The sequence below is a fragment of the Suricata suricatta genome, chromosome 3, assembly GCF_006229205.1.
Source record: "Suricata suricatta isolate VVHF042 chromosome 3, meerkat_22Aug2017_6uvM2_HiC, whole genome shotgun sequence".
NCBI classification, from domain to species: Eukaryota; Metazoa; Chordata; class Mammalia; order Carnivora; family Herpestidae; genus Suricata; species Suricata suricatta.
The window spans coordinates 21,315,339-21,328,272 of NC_043702.1; positions in this window are offsets into that span (position 1 = coordinate 21,315,339).

Genomic DNA, 12,934 nt, shown 5'->3' on the forward strand with positions numbered 1-12,934 from the left:
GAATGAACTGAAGATTGAAGGGGGAGGGGGAAGAGGAAAAGAGGTGGTGGTGATGGAGGAGGGCACTTGTGGGGAAGAGCACTGGGTGTTATATGGAAACCAATTTGACAATAAACTATTTTTTAAAAAATAAATAAATAAAAACAAATTCAAAAAGTGCCTGGGTGGCTCAGTTGGTTAAGTATCCAAGTCTTGGTTTTGACTCAGGTCATGATCTCACAATTAGTGGGTTCTAGCCCTGCACCTGGCTCCACACTGATAGCTTGGAGCCTGCTTAGAATTCTCTCTCCCTCTCTCTCTGTCCCTTCCAAGCTTGCACTCATGCTCTCTTGCTCTCAAAATAAATAAGTAAATAAAACTTAAAAAAATTCACAATTTTAAAGTTGTTCTTCCTATACTTCTATTCCAATGAGTTGAAATACTGATTTTCACAAACATGAACATTAATTTTAACTTTCACTGAATTAAAAAAAAAAACAAGCATACCAAACCTTGCAAAATAATGAGTATTATACTTTGATTCAAAATTTCTTCTCGGCAGTTTGATAAATAAACCATTTGTACTAAGTAGTACATGGAGAAGGAGAGACTATGTTAAGGTACTTTAACATATAGAGGCTGTAGTAACATCTACTTGGAAGATGATTGTACTTCTCTTCCAAGAAGCTAGGTGCTATTTTTCACCTTAAGTTTTTCCTTTAAGAAGTGCATTGTTTGGAATTCATGTTACTCCCTTAGCAAGGTTAGGTTCTTTGTTGCTTTGACAGCATATGGAGGTCTTGATTCATGTTTGCATAGAACTAAACTATCACAGTATATCATACCACTACTGAAACTATTTTACTGGCTTTCTGTCACATTACAAATTGATTTTAAAATACATTTGCCTTATAAAGGCAAAAATTGCATTGTCTGTGTTTAAACACCGCACAAACCAAATTTAGTAATCTGTTTACTCTTCATGCCTGTATGGCCCAACTTGTTTGCACCTCGCAATGTCCAATTGTCTGCAATAATTAACTGCTGAAAAAACTCTTTTCTCTATTTCTAGAATTTGTAACTCTTTTACCTTATGAGTCTAAGAGTGACTCATTTTAATCTTGTATCTTACTACAATAATTTATTTGTATGTATATGCTATTCTATTCACATGCATTGGATCTTAGTTATAATGTATAGGGGTTTGTTCTATGCTTACTTGGTTGTAAATTTCAGTACAGCACAACAGAGAAACGCATACACATGCTGATTTATTGACAAAGACTGTAAACATATTTCAGTTTATGGAAGAGATGATGTATTTTTCTATTTTATTGTCTTATGAGGTCTATATTGGTATTCTTTGTTTTCAAAAGTTAACGGCAACTTTATTTAAAAAACGAATGGATCAAATACTGTTTTAAAATTGGTATTACCACGACTTCAAAACAGGCATGCTTATGAACAAATAATACTTGAAATACAAGAAATACTCATTTCAAGTAATACTTATGATTTTTGAATAATTATAAAATACTTAGCAAAGATGAGTGTGTCAAGATTGCTTGATCTGTGTGTTAGTGTTAGAATTTTATTTAAAAAGATAGAGGATTTAAGTGAGAATAAGAGGAGATATAGGGCTATGGTTGTCTTTGATTTGATGTTAACTTTATTCTCTGAGTGAACCGACTAGTTAATTCGGTATTTAAAAACATTTTTTTAAATGTTAATGTTTATTTACTTTTGAGAGAACAGGGAGAGTGAACAGGGGAGGGGCAGAGAAAAAGAGAGACACAGAAACTTAAGCAAGCTCTGTAAGAACATAGATCTGAACCTAACAGACTCCATGACAGGCCTCAAGATCCCCCTCTAAACTAGAAGGTCTAAGGTTCAGTTTCTCCGGAACTATTAGGCGGTTACACATTTCCCAAGGCAGGAAAGACCACCTTGCAATATCCAATCAGGAAAGGCCAGCTACCACTCTCCACATTCCTAAGGATGAGGCCAGATGGGAACTTTAGATAGGACCCTGTTACCGAATAAGACCCTGAACTCGCTCTGTAATTGGTTAATTTAAAAGATACCCTAAATGTTGTGATTGGGTCCCGCCAAAAGTAACGAATGCTCTAAACAAAATGTATGGTTAAAGTTGCTGCCAATATTGTTATACAGTGATGATTGGATCACTGTACCTATGTCACAATTTCTTGTAACTCCCCCTTCCCAAACCCCATAAAAAACCCTGCTCAGCCCTTGTTCGGGGCTCTCAGCACAGATCCACTGTGTTGGTGAAGGCTGTGAGACTGAACTTAGGCCGGGCGAGCCTAAGCCATAATAAAACTGCCCTTTGCTTTTGCGTGCCTCGGTCTCCCTGGCGGTTTCTGGTTTTGGGGGGTGATATTGAAATCGTGGGCATTACAGCTCCAGGCTCTGAGCTGTCAGCATAGCCCCATGCGGGGCTCAAACCCACAAAGTGTAAGATTATGACCTGAGCCAAAGTTGGATACTTAACCGACTGAGCCACTCAGGCACTATGTTAATTCAGCATATTAAAAATTATCTTTAGGGGCGCCTCAGTGGCACAGTTAGTTGAGCATCTGACTCTTGATCATCACCCAGGTCACGATCTCGTGGTTCCTGGCTTCTGCACTGATGATGCAGGGCCTGCCTGGGACTCTCACTCTCCTCTCTGCTCTTTCCCTGCTTGTGCACATGTGTGCACGCCCCCCCAATGAAAAATAAAAAATGTTTTAGTTATCTTTAGGAATGTGTTTATTACTATGTTGTACTAATAAAAAATAACCTGAAGTCTAAGAATATCTCTATTCAAAGTAGTTTTTGGTTTGTTTGTTGGTTTGTTTTTTGGTTTTGTTGTTGTTAGTCTGTGGTTCAGATTCAGGGACAGAGTAACTTAGATTTTGTGATTCTCACCCAATGTTTCAACCATTCATTCTGGCACCCTATAATTCAAGAAAGGAAATTTAACGACTACCTGGAAATATAGAGGAAAACTTTCAAAGCAAGCTGCATTGTCCATGATCATAATTAGGAGTGGGACAAAACCTTGACAGGTTTTTGTAAAGAAGGTATTTTCTTCAACAGAGGCAATTGTGCACTGACAATTGAAGTTAACGCTTTTGTTTTAATTTTAACAAATGTAGGGTTGGCTGAGTACCTCTTAATTTGAGTTTAGACAAAGAGAAGTATAATAATAAGCTCTCACATGGATGGTTTACAAACTGCTTTTACAGAAGCTATTCTCATTTGATCCTCACAGCAACAGGAAGAGAAGGCAATTATTGTTTCCTCATGTTAGAGTTGATCAAAGAGAAGCACAGATTGTAAACTTTATGAGGACAGGATCAGGTTGGTCTTATTCACCCCTGTATTTCCAGCACCTAAAATAGGGACTGGCATATGATAAGCTCTCAAGAACCCTTGATGCATGAGAATGCTTGGAAGGGTGCGTTAAATGGCTTCACTAAGGTTTTTAAAAAAATGTAAATGAAAGGCCAGAGCATGAACATATCTCTTCTAGTTCCAAGGACACTGCCCTCTCTTTTTGTTTTTGTCTATTCATTAGTAGTCATCTCTTCACTTTTGTTTTCTCCTTCCTGCACCCCACCCCCCATAGATGCTTATGAATTCTTTCAAAATTCTGTGTACATTAAAATATATTTCTTCTTTTAGTTTTAAATACTCTTAGCCAATAAAAACAACTGGAAACAAAGGTATTTTTTCTTTTTCTGTTCTTTCTCAGTTTTGATAATTACTGCTATCACAGCATCCACATTCACCTAAAGCAATAAGCCTGAAAGATGTGAAAATCTTTGACATCAAGTCACTGAGTGTGAAAATAGAACTCTATTGAGAAGATAATATGGTCAGAAAAAACTTCAGATAATATATTTTACCCTCAAGGACTGTCATTTCTTGCTCTGGAAGGAAACGCCTGCATTTCCTGGGCTACTTAGACAGTTTTGAGACAATAGAAACCTGAAGTACCTTCTTGCCCCATGGCCAGTTCTGGTAGCGAAATATTTCCCCTTGGGGGCAGGAAGTAGCTCATGTAACAAAAGAAAACAAAACAACAAATAAAAAACTCAGAAGCCTTTCTTGCGGAGCCCTTCTGAGGGACAACAGAAGATGGGATTTCAAACCAGAGGCTCACAAATCTGAGCTCTTACCATCTTTGCTAATAGTTTTATACTCTCCTAATCATTTCAAGATCTGAGTTTGCTAACTCCCCACCGCCATGTCCTTTTTTTTTTTTTTTTTGCCAGAAAATGATTGCTCTGGCTCTGATCTATAAATGACAACATGTACGTGTACTTCACTTACTCACAAGAGACCTACCTGTTCAGAGAGGAAATATTTTCATCTTTATTTCATATTCAGTTACAGAGCTTATGTGTCAATTTTGAGGGAGCCAGTCCCCATAAATCCTTAGACTTCAGGTTTGTTTCCATAGCAGTCCTACATCCAGCAGTCCAGAGTTAAAGACTTGTTATATTTTAAAAATTTATTTTTAAATGTTTATTTAAATTTGAGAGAGTGACAGAGCAGGAATGGGAGAGGAGCAGAGAAAGAGGGAGACATAGAACTGAAGCAGGCTACAAACTCTGAGCTGTCAACACAGAGCCGGATGTGGGGCTGGAACCCATGAACCATACCGTGAGATCATGACCTGAGCTGAAGTCAGAGGCTTAACCTACTGAGCCACCAAGGCGCCCCGAAGACTTATTCTTAAAGGGTCTCAGGGATACAACTCCTGAAACTTTTCACCTGCTGCCTTTTCTTGTTGTAAGTCTAATCTCATTAAAATGTTGTTGGTTCCCCATCTCTTTTCCTTTTCTTCTCCCTTCCTCCTTCTGAGGCCCTAAATCTAATGCCTCTCTCTTTGTCCCATGGAAAATAGTTTAAACATAGTTCATTGCTGCTCCGGCTTTTGCTAATACCCCTCTCAGCCAAGCATCTCATCAAGAATTTTCTCAAATTGTTTCAGATGAAATCTGGCTTGAAAATGCATTTTTACATTTTGATTTTACATACCCATAGGTTTGTTTTCCTTCAAACAGTTCTGTTATATTATAATGTTCTAGTTACCACTTTGTGTATGATTGGAGGTTGGTGGGGGGAGGGGAATCTAAGCAGCATCCACAGGAGAAAAATTTAGTCATAGAGAGCTTGTGAGACACAACAGATTTAGAGATCTCCAGGGAAACAAAAAACAAAAACAAAAACTTATCTTAAGTTCAGAGAAAGGAGAGTAAGTTAGGTCCAAAAATAATGACTCCCACCCCCCAGATCAAAGTGCCAATCTGATACTGACTACAGCACAAGTCTGCCATTTTGTGCCCATTCATTCATTCATTCAAATAGTTACTATGGCCCTTGTGCTGTTCTGGGTGCCAGGGATAGACAAACAGACAAAAATCCCTTGAAGCATGCATTCCATAAGGAAATACAGATAATAAAGTAGATAAGTAAGTTAAATACATAATGTGTTAGCTATGATACCTGCTAGAAAAACATAAAGGAAGTGAAGTAGGGTAGAAAGTGTTCCTCCAAATAAGCCCCTCATGAATTTGTGATATGAATATAAAAAGCACAACAGAACATAAAGAGCCAATTTCATACAATAATTCTGAGAGATAGAGCACAAGGCAAAACTCAATTAGTTCAGAGTCAGTACAACAAAAATAGGGTAGGAATTCTGTTTGAGTAGAGCAATGTTGACATGCAGTCTTTTCCCAAGGCAGCAGCTGGAGAGTTTGGGATTTGGAAGCGTTGTGGAGTTCAAAGGCATGAGGATCTTAAGACTTCAGAGTATGCCAGGCTTCTGAATTGAGGTGGCAGAAATCACTGTGGGGCTCAGAATCCGAGCCTGGAGGCCATATTGTAGCCAGTGGCACTGGGTTTGTGAGTAAATCTCAATCACAGCCTGTAGACTTTCACACAAGAGCAGGCATCAGAGACACCAGATCTGATGTCTGGTAGATGGGTAGATGCACTGATGTGCTGGTATATGTTGAACAGCTGGCTTTCTGAGTATAGGTCTGACATATATGTTAGTTGATACACATGTTAAGTTCATGAGTTAGACAAAAGTGTAACTTGTTTGTCAATGATGTGGGTGAATTGTTTGCTGAATTGTTATGCCCAGATTTCAATATCGTCCCCAAAAACCAGAGACCGCCAGCGAGACCAAGTCACGCATGCAAAAGCAAAGGGCTTTATTATCATTATGGGCTCGAGCTCGGGCTCACAGACTTCACCAGCGCAGTGGATCCGTGCTGAGAGCCCCGAACAAAGGCGGGGTAGGGCCTTTCTGGGTTTGGGAAGGGGGAGTTACAGGAAATTGTGACACAGGTACAGGGGTCCAATCATTATTGCATAACATAATTGGCAGGAACTTTAACCATACACATTGCTTAGAGTGTTAGTTACTTTTGGCGGGACCCAATCACAACATTTAGAGTGTTAACCAATTACAGAGTGGACCCAGGACCCTCACATAGGGTGTAACTAGCCTTAAGCAATAAGTGATTATCTATAGCTTCTATCTCTAGGCCTGCCCTTAGGAATGTTAAGCATTTTAGCTGGCCGCTTCTGATTGGGTGTTACTAGGGTAGTCCCTGGTTGAGTAATCTATGCCCTTTTATTGTCTAATGATTCTGAGAAACCACACTTAGGCCTCCAAGGTCAGAGGGGAAACTTGAAGCCTGTCATGGAGTCAGTTTGGTTCAGACCTGTGTCCTTTCAGAATAAATTTTGAATATTGGAAGAACCAAACATTTTATGCTTCTTAATATAACAGTGGACATGACATAGCAATCTGTGTTGTTAGCATCGTTTTCATCTAAGTATAAACAATCAGAAAAACAATATATCAAACCCTAGTTGGTAGCATTGGCCAATATTCATGGTGTAAATACCTGTAAAAAATTCTTGCCATGGTTGACTTCAAGCTACCAAGGAACATGGAGTCAGCAAGAAATATGCAAGAATGCACTGTGATATACTATAGCATTTCCACTGTAGAGATGAAAAAATGTTAATCACATCAAAAGGGTAGATAATAAGAAAAGTGGTAATACTTGGAAAGTGATGAGTTTTGAGTATTTGCTGCCTTTGCTTTAAGAAATAATATATTTAATTCTAAATTACACTATACGGTTATTTATTTATTTATTTGTTTATTTGCTTTTGAAAAAGAGAGAGAAAGCAGGTTCCTGAGAACACAAGCAGGGGAGGGGCAGAGGAAATGGGAGACAGAATACCAAGCAGGCTTCATGCTCAGCATGGAGCCCAACTTGGAGCTTGATCTTGTGACTGTGAGATCATAACCTGAGCTGAAAGCAAGAGTCTGATGCTCAACTGAGTGAACCAGTCAGGCATCTCAACAATATGGTTTTTAAGAGTGGCTATGTTAATAAACAGCTAATAAAATTTTTGCAGGGTTAATATTGGCTCTTGTAAGTCAATATAAGCTAGCTATCATACATCACTCATAGATGCCAAAACTATATAAATATAGGTTATTATTCATAATGTGACTTAATTTTTGTTCTCAGGCTCAAACTGTGATGAAACAGCAAGTTTAAAACCAAAATGTGTTAGTACTTTAATTTTACTCTGTTTGCTTTGATTGCACTGGGGCTTTTCTTTGCATATCTAAGCAACAGATTTCCAAATCTCTCTTAGGGTGCATAAATGAGCAAATAATAATCTCAGCCATTATTTCTTCATTCTAGCTAGCTTTCCTTTCAAGAAGGTGACTTTGCACTGACGACTCCCTAAATTCTAGGCGTTCTTTATTTCATTCAGCTAGGTAGTGTCTATAATCACTACTATCTAATATGTATTAGGCTGAGTGAGATGGAATTGCTGTTATCCAACCATTTTTGACTTAGAAAAAGAGTAATTTCATATACTTCACTCAAATATCTTTGCTCCAGTCAAACTGGTGCCGATGTTCCCTGTCATTTGTGTCTGTGTTCACACAATTTTTTGCACCTGAAATAATCTTTCACCTCCCTCCTACTACTTCAAACCTCTTATCTTCAAAGACTTAACTCCTACTTTTACCTCTCCCCCTAATATAGCCATGATCATTCAAATCCTCATTAAGTACTTTTAAGCATACTCTCCCCTGACCTTTTGTGATACTTCTTTGTATACCACACAATTGAACACAATTATAATCTGTCTCATATTATTTCTATTGTTTCTCACATTAATCTTGTCTGTAACTAGACAGTCAATTCTATGAAGGGAAAAACTGTAAGTTTAAATTTCTTCTATAGTCTTTCAATGGATAATTGTGCTGAAAATCAATATGTCCTCTGGGATTTCAACTGATTTGGACTTAACATCCGTCAAATATTGAACTTAATTAAATCTAGGTTTATGTAGGTGTTTAAAACTTGAGCTTTGGAGTTAGGTAGACTTGGGTCTATTTCCCTGTCCTTTCAGTTATAAGCTGTATGTCTTGGGGTAGTTACTAAAAACACAAAGCCCCCATTGCCCTTCTGTCAAATAGAGTGATAATGACGCCAACACCATTGGGTGATGTTAGGGCGATAGATTCTTTTTTGGAAATTTAATATAATTGATATATTTCTAATATTTTGAATGATTCCAGAAAAGTTAAGATCGTCATTGTGTATGTCTGGATTAGGAATGAAAAGTATCGGTATAGTTATTTTTGAGAGACAGAGTGAAACAGAGTGTGAGTGGAGGAGGGGCAGAGAGAGAAGGAGACAGAATGCGAAGCAGGCTCCAGGCTCTGAGCAGACATTCAGCACAGAGCCTAATAAGGGGGTCGAACCCATGAACCGTGAGATCATGACCTGAGCTGAAGTTGGACATTTAACTGACTGAGCCAGCCAGGCACCCCCGTTATAGTTATTTTTAAGGTAATGCTTTTTGGTTTGACTCAACTTCCCAAGCTCCCAAATTGATACCTAAAAATGGCAGACATATGGATAAATAGATAGATGATAGATAGATAGATAGATAGATAGATAGATAGATAGATAGATAGACAGACATTGATTTTGTGGGAGTGAGGGGCAAGATATTTTTAAAAGTTAAAACACACTGGATTTCTGTCTAGTTGAGTACACAGAAGGATATTGGGGCTCTTATTACCTAAGAATAAAAGTCTCATCATTGTATCATTCTTGAACCTGGAATTTTTTATTTGTTTTTCTTTTGTTTTGTTTTGATTTTTGGAGAGAGAGAAAGAGAGCATGCAAGCAGGGAAGTGGGGACAGGGAGAGAGAGAGAGAGAGAGAGGGAGAGAGATTCCCAAGCAGGCAATCTGCTTGGTGAGGCTCCAGATGCTGGGCTTGATTCCATGACCCTGGGATCATGACCTGAGCTGAAACTGTGAGTCTGACACTCTACTGACTGCACCCCTCAGGTGCCCAAACCTGGAGACTTTTGTGCAGTAATAAGTGCCAGCATTTATTAAGAATTTACTATGTTCTAAGGACTTTACTAAGTGTATTAGCTTATTGTATTCATACAACAGCAGTAAACTATTTTCTATTATCCCTACTTCATAGATGAAAAAATATCTAATCTATCTTTTGTGATAGTGAGAAAAGTAACTAAATGAAGGCATTTGCAAAAATATGAGAGAGATTTAATGAACTATCTCTCACAGAGAGTGACTTTACAACAGTAACTAAATTTTAATTCAGCTTTCTAAAACTCTAGAATGTATTGCTGAAGGGCTATTAAGGGTTATTACCAATACTAGTAAAGTGAATCCAATATGAACAAGGCATAATTTCTAAAGCAGTATATATAGATGGAAAAAAATAAAGCTTTGTAATGACCATTGCTTCAGGGATAATGGTATATAGTCATTCACTCATTTATTCTTCTTTTTATTAACACATACTGTATAGGAGGCATACTTAAATATACTAGTTACCTCTTACTTGTCCATTGAAAGAAATTTAAATTATTGTATGAATGTTGCTTAAGCTGATTACAAAATTTTGAAACACAATGGAACCTAAACTAGGGCCAACGCTCATTTCCTAAATGAACATTTTATGTGCAAACAAACAGCTGCTGGAATTCAACAGAATTTAAAGCAAGCTGTTTGTAAATTTTACTGACAGCTGTTTTTGGTGATTTTTGTCAACAGAATTTTCCTGCTTTGCATCACAGCATTTTTTTTATTATCGTGTCCCCTCAAAGAATAACTTGCTTGCTTTAATCACGTTTACAGAGATTTATGACTTGATGCTTATTCAGTGGTAGAGCTTCTCAACACAAAATGTCAGTGAGCCTGTTATAAATTGCTTCTGGCACTCCTACTCTATCTTTTATTTGGCTGGGAGTATTTCCACCTGAAAGTGATAAATTCCTGCTATAATCACTTTATGTGCTTCAGTAATTACACTGTACAGAAAAAGGGGGTTTCTACTGAGGTGTCTCCTTAAAAATAGCACGCAGTAAAAGGCAGTGGAATGGGCTGAACTCTGAAGTCTATTGAACAAAAAACAGTGACCCAGTGAAATATCTGTGTCAGGCTAAATTTGATAAATGGTCAGGAAATACAGAAGCTACCAAAACCTTTAAAACCACTGTTGTAGGGACATATTAATGTAACTATGTCCTTAGACTAGTTACTTTTTAGACTGTGACAGAAATTTGGCAGATGCCCACAAGAATGGAGTTAACATTCTTTCAAACACTGTCTCAAAATATCTAGATGCTTCTAGAGACTAGGGTAATTTTTCAGCAAATGTCAAAGTCTATGAGATGTTCAGACTGTGTCTTAAGTGCAAGTCTGAGACAACAGCATGTCAAAAAATTTCGCCATAATCCACTGCAGCCAAAACTCGATCATACGCCCAGCTGTACCAATCAAGAAGAGAACCATATTGGTCATGATGGCATCCATGACTAGTGGGTGCTGATTAGCTTTGGCCACACTTTTTTGTTTGGTTCCTATAAACTATGTATAGCACACAGAACAAAGTTACTGTTTCTAATTGCTGAGGAATTTTTGCTCTTAGGATGAACAAAATGTTGTAAATAAAAGATCTCTAAGTTAATAGAACAAACACTATAAAAATTTTTTATTGGCTAGTACCAACATCATGCCATGGATGGTGTTAGAAATCCAGTGGACACTTCATTTGAGATGATCCTGAAAGAGATTATGATCATTAAACAAAATTCAAGCACCCTTTCAGAATTATTGAGTCATATTTGCAAAGGAATTGCTCCAGCAAGTATCTCTGATCCAACAGTCATAAAATGAGTGGCTCCCTCTTACTCAGAATATGCACTCTTCCTTAAGAGAATTTAAATATTTTCTTACTGAGAGAGAGAGAGAGAGAGAGAGAGAGAGAGAGAGAGAGAGAGAACACGAGCATGGACAGGGGAGGGGCAGAGAGAGAGAGGGACACACAGAATCTGAAAGCAGGCTCCAGTCTCTGAGCTGTCAGCACAGAGCCCATTGTGGGGCTTGAACTCACAAAACCACCAGATCATGACCTGAGTCAAAGTCGGTTGCTTCACCGACTGAGTTGCCCAGGTACCTCTCTTATGAGAATTTTAAAGCAAGTATAATTGGCTCAGTGTAGCTCAATAATGCCAGAACTAGTCCTAAAATTGGGAAAATGTTTTCAAGGCTTATTGTGAATTAAGCTTTGATGTATGTAATAGAGCTCAGTCTAGTTCATCATGAAGGGATTTCCATTGGTTGGGCTGCATTACTAGTTTAGAACATTTTCACAATTTGTAATTCTTTTCTTACAACAACCCTACCAGTGTGAGGTTGGGAGACATTAATCTTAAATTTACAGGAGATGAAACTAAGTTCCAAAATAGGTTAAAACAACAGGCCCCTGGGTACAATCATTGGAAATGGCAGGGCTTGGTTTATAACCCAGTTCTACCTCACTCCAGAGCTCTATGCACTTAATCATTATGCCACATTGGATTCCAGAAAAAAAATAGCACAGAGCTCATGACTTTAATTTAGGTTAAGAGCATTGTCACCCAGGAAGCCTGGGTGAGTCAAATGCAGAGTGCAGACCGCACCCCTGGATGCTGTGGAGGTCTGTTCCATTCATTTGTTCTTTATTAATTGTTTTCAAACTGCATTTGGGGGATGATGGTGGTCTAGGTTTCATAGAGATCCTGGCAAACAAAATTTATGTCTGAAAAAAAGAATGCACTCAAAAGAGTCAAAGATTTTGATTCTACTGTGTGACACTATAATTAAAAGCCAGAGAAGAATTTTGGTACATGCTGAATTTGTGAGGTAGTTTCATGTTTCACAGGGGGAGAGCCTTGGTATTATGTTTGTCCCATTTTGCTTGTTAAATATGTTTATCCAAGTGCATATGAGGGAGATTTACTATGTGAAAGCCTTCACAACACAACAGAAGAAAGAAATTAGCATTTAGACAGTTTGTTTTCAGCAAACTGTTATATTGAGCCTGAAGATCAGGAAAGAGAGCAGACCGAGATGCCTTTGGAGCATAAGCAGCACTACAGATGGTAATCAATGCAGTTAGGAAGGGCATGAAGAAAGAAAGATATGTAAACAGGCTAAAGCAAGCCAATTTGTCTGACTCAGAATGCCCGTGGGACCCAAATGTTACACTGAGCGGGTTGAATAATTTTGGAAGAGTCTAAGGTACTGCTTAGCTGGAAAAGAACAGACTAGGAGCAAAATGGAGCAACAAACCTAAACTCCGATGTACTTGGGAGGTTCTTGCAGGGACACAAAAAGGGACTTAAGACATTTAGTCCCTTTTAAAGTGAAGACAGGATACTGCTAATGCCTGAGCTGAGGCTTTACCAAGACCCCACAGATGGACTGGATTTTCCCGGGAAGTTTTTCTCTGGAAGCAGAGTTCTTGGATTTTAGGCATTCCTGGTGTCCCTCATCTTGGATCAGCCCATCTTTTGT